This window comes from Sardina pilchardus, chromosome 11 (genome assembly GCF_963854185.1).
Source record: "Sardina pilchardus chromosome 11, fSarPil1.1, whole genome shotgun sequence".
Taxonomy (NCBI): domain Eukaryota; kingdom Metazoa; phylum Chordata; class Actinopteri; order Clupeiformes; family Clupeidae; genus Sardina; species Sardina pilchardus.
This window is the reverse complement of record NC_085004.1, coordinates 4,487,157-4,495,244: the sequence shown is the minus strand read 5'-3', so window position 1 is coordinate 4,495,244 and position 8,088 is coordinate 4,487,157. Positions and strand designations below refer to the sequence as shown.

Genomic DNA, 8,088 nt, shown 5'->3' with positions numbered 1-8,088 from the left:
AGGAAGATAAGATCACATTTATTGACAAATGCAGAAAAACCGAAAGTTAAAAGGGGTACACATACTTGTCTGAAATTAAACACTTTATTCCATAGCCTGGATTTCTCGCTGGGATTTTGGCCCACATCAAGGCCAAGACACTCCAAATGGAAGAGGCAGACAAAATTTGCTCCATCGTTTTGGACGAGATGTCAATTAAGAACCAGGTGGAATATAACAGACGGCTTGATTGCATCGAAGGCCTAACTGCAAGCGGAGACGCGGCGAAACAAGCCATGGTCTTCATGGTTAGAGCCATAAGTGGCAAGTGGAAGCAGGTAGTAAACAATAGACATGAAAACGTCACATTCCACAATGCCACATTCACTTCTAAAAACACAGTCCAGTGTAAGAACACCAAACATATTACCATGCATTTATTTTAAAGGCAATAGGATACTTCCTCTCAAAAACAGCTATGGCCAGTGAGGACATAGCTACCAGGCTGAGAGAGGCAATTGCCACCATTGAAGGCTCTGGACTAAGCGTATGTACTAATGTATACACAAAGTGCACTCAAATAACTGACATCCAGAAGGCATACACGTTAAACAGCATAAACTGATTTTCTGATCTCTGAAAATGATGACGACCCATTTGGCCAGCGGCCTATCAATTTCACCAACAGCATTGCTCAACTCTGCCCATCAATTCACTTAGTGTAACTGCACCCTAAAATATGTTTATTGAGCTGTTGATTGATTGAAATTACTCATAAGTGGTGAACCACACTATTACCAGGGTTAATATTGCAGTTACACTTTAAGACAAAGAATCACTGTGTAAATCACTTGGATGGAGACCAGATTACATTGCAAATACTGAAAAATTGTCTTACTTTTAGGTGAAATGCGTCGTCTGTGACCAGGGGTCACCAAACGTCAAGGCCATGAAACTCCTGGGAGCCTCACTGGACGTCAGTGCAGATGGTGACTCCACCCACTGCATTAATGTGGGCACTGGCGCTGGCAGGAAGATTCCCCTCATTTTTGACGTTCCGCACCTGATGAAGTCGATCCGGAATAACCTTAAAAAACACACCATCAACGTAATTTATTATATATATTTTTTTTATATATTTTTACATAACTGTAGTACCTCTAAATACTGACAGGCTGCATACAGTAGGGTAAGGATATCATTAAAGCCGAGAACAGACCCATTTTGAAAACATTACATTATATCAACACATTTTGGGGACAACAAAAAATATTACCAAAATTCCTGATATTCCCTGACCATGTCCACAAAAACATAAAATTCCCTGATTTTCCCTATCTGGAACGGGCCGTTTTAAAATACCATGATTTCCCCTGACCCATGGAAACCTGCAATTAGATGAGGCAATAACCCTTTTTCTGCAATGTCTACTTTGTGATGTGAAAATCTATTATCGTCCTCTAGATTGGAGGGAATGAGGTATCCTGGAAGCATCTGGAGGATTTTTACCTCCAAGATAAGAGGAATGTTATCCGGATGGCACCAAAACTGACGGAACGGCACATACATCTGCCTCCGTTCACAAACATGAGTGTGAAACTGGCTACCCAGGTGTTCAGTCACTCTGTCGCAGCTGGTAAATTATCTGCAAAAAACACCACACCCACCCACACAACACTACAGTACACGCGTAAACCAGGGCTGGATAACATTCAGACAAAGTCTTTGATCCAGCCTCTGGAGGGATGGCCATGGCCATGGCTGAATGCATGTGCTATCTCTAGATATCCAATCACATAATGTAGCCTAGTAATCAGCTAACCAGTCTGACATTTAAATGTGATTTAAATCAGCTAACCAGTCTGACATTTAAATGTGATTCACATCTAGTAATTCCGTCAATATCAGGCCAGCTCAGTGATTAAAAAGTAATTGTGTGGTCACTACAACTACAGTAAAAACAAGTTAAACTAATGTGGCATAAACAAACATACTAAACCATCTGATTTCCCCCCTTCAAGGAATGAGAACCATGGTAGTCCACAGGACTTTACCTGAGGAGGCTCTCCACACTGCAAATTTCTTTCATCGGATGGACCAACTCTTCGATGTCCTTAATTCAAGGTGAACAAAAGCAATCCTATATTATAGTATTATAGGCAATCCTATGAGCTATATTACTTTCACAAAGACTGACTAATACTAGCTCCAAAAGAAGATGCCAAGTATTGTTAATAAAATAAAAAAAAGATATTAGAGAAAGCACCAAGTATCATTGGTTCAATTCACACTAAATCATTACCATTCTGAAGGAGCCTGAAGGACACCAAATGGTGGAGGAGGCCTCTGGTGGCCAATTCGTGCCGTCTGACCTTCCTCCAGGACTGCATGGCATGGATCCAGACATGGAAGTTTGGGTGAGTTGTGGCTAGAAAAATGGCAAGAGGTGGTAAATGGACTGCATTTATATAGCGCTTTCCTACTCCAACGAGTAATTCCAAATGCTTTTTATGTTTTCTGACATTTTAGTACCCCCATTCCGACAGTTTACAAATCCTATTTTTTTCCAAGTCAATTTAACGGACCCTATGAGCCCGACGGACGCAAAGTGCGTCAAAAAACATACCCATTCTTCTCTGTTACATTGCTCCGCGATTATTAGTCACAACGAGATGAGACCTATATTGCATGAAAGAGCATAACCGGGGCACTCCAACGAGACTAGACACGTGTCTACGCTCAAGTATGAAAATAAAATAAAATCATGAATTTAAATCAAGTATATCATATTTACAGTCTATTTGCTCTGCGTTCACCCACGCAGCCACGGCTCTCGCTTGAATTACTCCGGGACCAGGCATCGCACAGACATGACATGCATATCAAATGAAAGAGGAGAAACAGAGCTTTCCATTGATACCAAACACATCGATTCTTTTGTGTTATAAAAACAGACGAAGTGACAAACAAATAACAATGTCATATAGCTTCAGATACCGCTACTTTCGTTTGCTTTACTCGTGAAACTGTGGTCAAAAATATATGGCTTGCATGTCAGATAAAAGAGGAGAGCTAGAGCTATCCACAGATACCAAATACAACCTTCTAGGCCATAAAACAGACGAAGTGACAGCAAAATAATGACTTAATTTAGCTCCACTTAGTCCGCGAATAATTAGAACTTGCCATGTACAGAACTGCTTTCACCTCCCCGAGTCGCGCACGCAACAGACACATAACCATATCAAGAAGTCTTCACAATGACATTTTAAATGTGAATCTTTATTATTTTACACAATTGGATATACTTATGACATTAATAGCCTATTAATGACCTCATGTCGGAATGGCACGTTGTTTGAAAAAAAAGTTAAATACCGCCACTGCGACCATGAAAAAAAAAAATGTCGAAGTGGTGGGACTTTTTCCCATAAAGAGACATGCCTCCACTACGACAATTGGACGTCCATGTCGGAGTGCTGGTATGTCGGAATGAACGGCGGATACCGGTTTTGAGCATTCGTAGCGTTCTGAAGCTACATGAGGAGCTGATTAGTGGGGGGGTGCGTGTGCTACGCACCGCAAAACTAAATCAGGATTGCCTGGAGGTATTGTTCAGCCAACATTAGAATCCTTTAAATTCCAAATGCTTTTTATGTTGTCTGACAAAGGTGTACCTGCCGATTTTTGCAGAACCTCTTTTCAGTTATCCGAGGGAAGGGAGGACATCGGTTCCATCCGACCGCCAGGGAGTTTGCGGCTGCACTGAGGAGTGCATCAGTGGCCAGCATCATTAGCATTGAGGGGCGCAATACCAACTGCATAGCTGATGATGCAACTCAGCTACTGCAGGTAAGATAACCTGTCATGAAAAAAATAAGTTTTACAAAGATGAATATAAAAGGAGCTAAATATAGCACACAAATAGTATGGCATGAGCCACAGACATGTGCACATACAATACATATGACCACAAAACAACATTTTGGTATGGTCATCATCTTTCTCACCTTGGACTGCAGCTCGCCTGGGGCCACAGTACGCCGCTCAAGCAAAGCCGAGACAGCGGGAGCTGGGTGGTGGGGCTGCTACTGGGTGGTGTGGGGGTGAACAGGAGACCTCCATCCCCCCGCCAGAGCGGTTGCCGGCCTGCCATAGCTACTGCCACCACCACCACCACCACCACGGCGGCGGCGGCGGTGGTGGTGGTGGCAGTAGCTGGGGCAGGCCGGTAACTGCTCTGCCGGGGGGATGGAGGTCTCCTGATCCCGTTGGTGGCTGTGAATAGGCAGGAGCCACTTGCCTGGTGTTCCCAGGGTCTCTAGGGATGCTTTTTAAAAAGAATACAGAAGGGACTGAATTCTTCATTTTCATACATACATTTGGAATGTGTTTATTTTCTAGACTGACTCTCAGCTGACCTCAACTGTGGCCCCCGAGGAGGCCACTGAGCTGGCCACTGAGCAGGTAATGATAATGTGATGAGACAATACAACAAAAAACAAAAATCAAACCTTAGGCTAAACCTCTATGAGCATTATTTAAAGTCAAACGAATGAACTTACTTTAGCCTTGGCCATCACAGGGAATCCCTCACCCCGATCCCAGCCATGAGGTACACCAAGGGGTGCAAGAAGGGGACCAGGAAGGGGACCAGGAAGGGGACCAGGAAGGGGACCAGGAAGCGCTGACCTATGTCGCTGGGTGGGTCACGAGAAAGGTGGCTGAGGATCCCGACCTAGGGCAGTGCTGTGACTGTGAAAATGTGCTGGTGAAAAGGAACAACCAGGAGCACAGTTACAGCACTGCCACCAAGGAGGGATCCTTCATTCAGGCTAAGAAATTCCATGCGTCTGCCAGCCTCCATGAGCCCTCAGATTCGTTCAAGGCCTGCATCTCCAGATGCGAGCAGGCCATCCAGAGGGAGCTGCCAAGAGCCTGGGCATCAAAGGGGCTAGCCCAGAGGATGAGGCACGTCCTGCAACGTAGCGGGGCCTTTGACGACCTCCATACTCGGCACCCACAACATTCAAAGGCCATCGAGGCTATTGCCTTGAAAAAGTACACCATGTGCAGGCTGGGGGCAGAAATAAAGGCACGGAACCAAGTGGCCGCACAAATAAAAAAAAGAACAGAAAAAAGAAAAAAAAAAAGCCTTAACATCAATGAATAAATACATTCTACAACAATGACAAAAAAAATCTTGCCTTCAATATTTTCTTATTGCCCTAGCGATTCTTTTTACGCTTCGTTTGAGCTCTGCCTGCACACTACATGGAACTGATCTTAGTAATTTAATCATAGCCACGATATCTAGATGTCTAAATGTGTCCCAAGCTAACATATTATCGTTTTTACGAAAACAACACAAACACTTACATGGCTTTTTGTACTGGTTTGATATTGAAGATACCAAAACCTCCTAAACTTATCTGATGTTAACGTTAATTGTCACGGTACAGAAAATTCGGTACAGAATTTTCGCCAACTAGCAGCTAGCTGCTAGGCAACGCTAGCTAACATACCCGGGTTGTCGCAACTCTCTCTTTATCTGACATAGCGTTGCTTCCTAACGGTAGAGCTAGTTGGCTAGAAAATCAATCATCATCATGTAAAACGAAATGAGGAACCGAACACTAGAGAAACTATAATGTACAACAACCAAAATCCTCCTAAACTTATGATAACATTAGCTGCTACTTGTCACGGTACAGAATTTTCGCCAACTAGCAGCTAGGCAACGCTAGCTAGCATAGCGTTGCTACCTAACGCTAGAACTAGTTGACAAGTGCTAAATCAATCATCATCATGTAAAACGAAACGAGGAACCGAACACTAGAGAAACTATAATGTATAACAATGGTGTACCAAAAGTTGCAGTACAATTTCAATACTTACCATTTTCGTCGTCAGTCGAGGTCTCCTGTCGACGGTGCTTCGGCCAGCAGCTGTTCATGCTTCCCTCCTGTTGTTAATAACTTCCAAGTGTCGCAAGGAGCGTGACCGCCAAGGAACGGCAAAATGATTGGAGCAACGTCACCGGAAAAGGCGGGACATGTGCAAACACCGCCATCTTTGCGTAACGAATTTACCCCATGCATTTCAATGGGCGATTTTTCCAGTGCAGTGTCTCCTCATATATAAGTGTCTCTGATTTAACCACTGAAACTACTCAACTATTAAACTGTTCAACCATTCCAACTGTCAGTTATCATCCACTATGCCTCCAGTCAACTACATGAAACCTCCATGTACCTAGCAACCAACATAGCAACCATTAAAATTAAGTGTTTATGACCGTTTCCATAGCAACCAACATGATTATACTGCAGTAACTTCTTGTTTCATGATAGTGGCCACCATGGAGACCCTAGCAACAAATGTTTCAAAATAAAAGTCCTCACTAGCAAGTTAGCTAGTTAGCATGGTTAGCATAGTTAGCATTTTTAGCATAACTGCAAAAAATCATCAACTAAGTTAGCTAATCAACCTGGTTAGCATTGTTAGCAAATTTAGCATTGTTAGCATAGTTAACATTTTTTGCATTACTGCTAGAAATCATCGGTTAAGTTAGCTAATCAACCTGGTTAGCATTGTTAGTAAAGTTAGCATTGCTAGCATAATAAGCATTTTTAGCGTAACTACTAGAAATCATTAGCTAAGTTAGCTAATCAACATTTTAACATGAATAGAAATCATTAGTTAAGTTAGAACTGGAACGTTTCATCTTTAAACTGTCTACCTTCACACCATCAACTCTCTGTAAACTATGCAACCACCATGTTTACCCTAGCTACACCTTAGCAACCATATCTACATTATCTATCTATTTTTGCATTTTCATGCACTGGTAATTCCTTGGAATTGCATTTCTAGTTATTATTCTTTTTCTTCTAACGCTCGCAATTCAGCCTGAACCGCTTCACGTAGAAACTTGATTCAAACTTTGCTACGTAGGTCTTACTAAGGAGACCTGTGCAATATATTTTTCAACTTTATGTAACTTATTGTCTTAATTGTCTTAACTTATGTAACTTTTATACTTTTTAAACTGAAAATTAAAAACTATTAACCATTTCCCCATAGACTTAACATTGCTCATTATGACATCACGGCAGCAATTAGAATGTTACGCCAGGTGGCCAGTCCAGGTGCAGCAGCTCTCTCTCTCTCTCTCTCTCAGGCTTTAAACTGGCTCTCGAGACTACATTTTCTGTTCCCCTGTATCAACGGTATCAACATAAGTCTTCCTAATTCCATCCAACTTTCTATCCATTCATCTTCTTCAAACCATTCACTCATCCACCCATTCTAAACAGTCTGCCTATCAACATCAATTAGATGATCTACATTCAACTTTGAAACAATCTACTCTGTCTCAGGCCTGGCTCTCTTAAGACTAGCCACAGTAGCCAGTTAAATTGATTACACCTGTATCTGTATCCACTACTCTCTCAGTAGAGAGCTGTGTCTCTCCATTCTACAAGAATATAAGGCACATTCCATCCAACTTTCTATCCATTCATCTTCTTCAGACCATTCACTCATCCACCTATTAAACTGTTTATCAACATCCATTAAACTCTCTGTCTATCAACATTAATTAGACGATCTACATTCAACTTTTAAACAATCTACTCTGTCTCAGGCTTTAGGCACACTCTGGCTCTCTTAAGACTAGCCAGTTAAATTGATTACACCTGTATCTGTATCCACTACTCTCAGTAGAGAGCTGTGTCTCTCCATTCTACAAGAATATAAGGCACATTCCATCCAACCTTCTATCCATTCATCTTCTTCAGACCATTCACTCATCCACCCATTAAACTGTCAATCAATATCTATTAAACAATCTGCCTATCAACATCCATTAAACATTCTGTCTATCGACATTAATTAGACTATCTACATACAACTTTTAAAGTATTTACTGTGGGTGCCTCTCAAGCAGCGTTTATATGCCCTCCCTCGCTCCTCGATCCTCAATGATCTACATAAAGAAAGATCAGTGAGGATCGAGGAGCGAGAGAGGACGCGTAAACGCTATATGAGAGGCACCTTCTGTCTCAGGCTTTAAGCATACAATCTCATTTAGACTACAGATCCTGT

The 8,088-nt window shown here is 42.1% G+C and overlaps 1 long non-coding RNA gene across 1 annotated transcript; it reads right to left on the bottom strand.

Annotated features, from left to right (window-relative positions):
- Positions 1–2,046: 2,046 nt before the first annotated feature.
- On the bottom strand, positions 2,047–3,742 carry LOC134095741 (uncharacterized). Its single transcript, XR_009940602.1, has 3 exons — positions 3,657–3,742; positions 2,282–2,407; positions 2,047–2,092 (listed from the first exon to the last, which is right to left on the bottom strand). It is a non-coding gene; the product is annotated as an uncharacterized LOC134095741 (long non-coding RNA).
- Between the last annotated feature and the right edge of the window lie 4,346 nt (positions 3,743–8,088).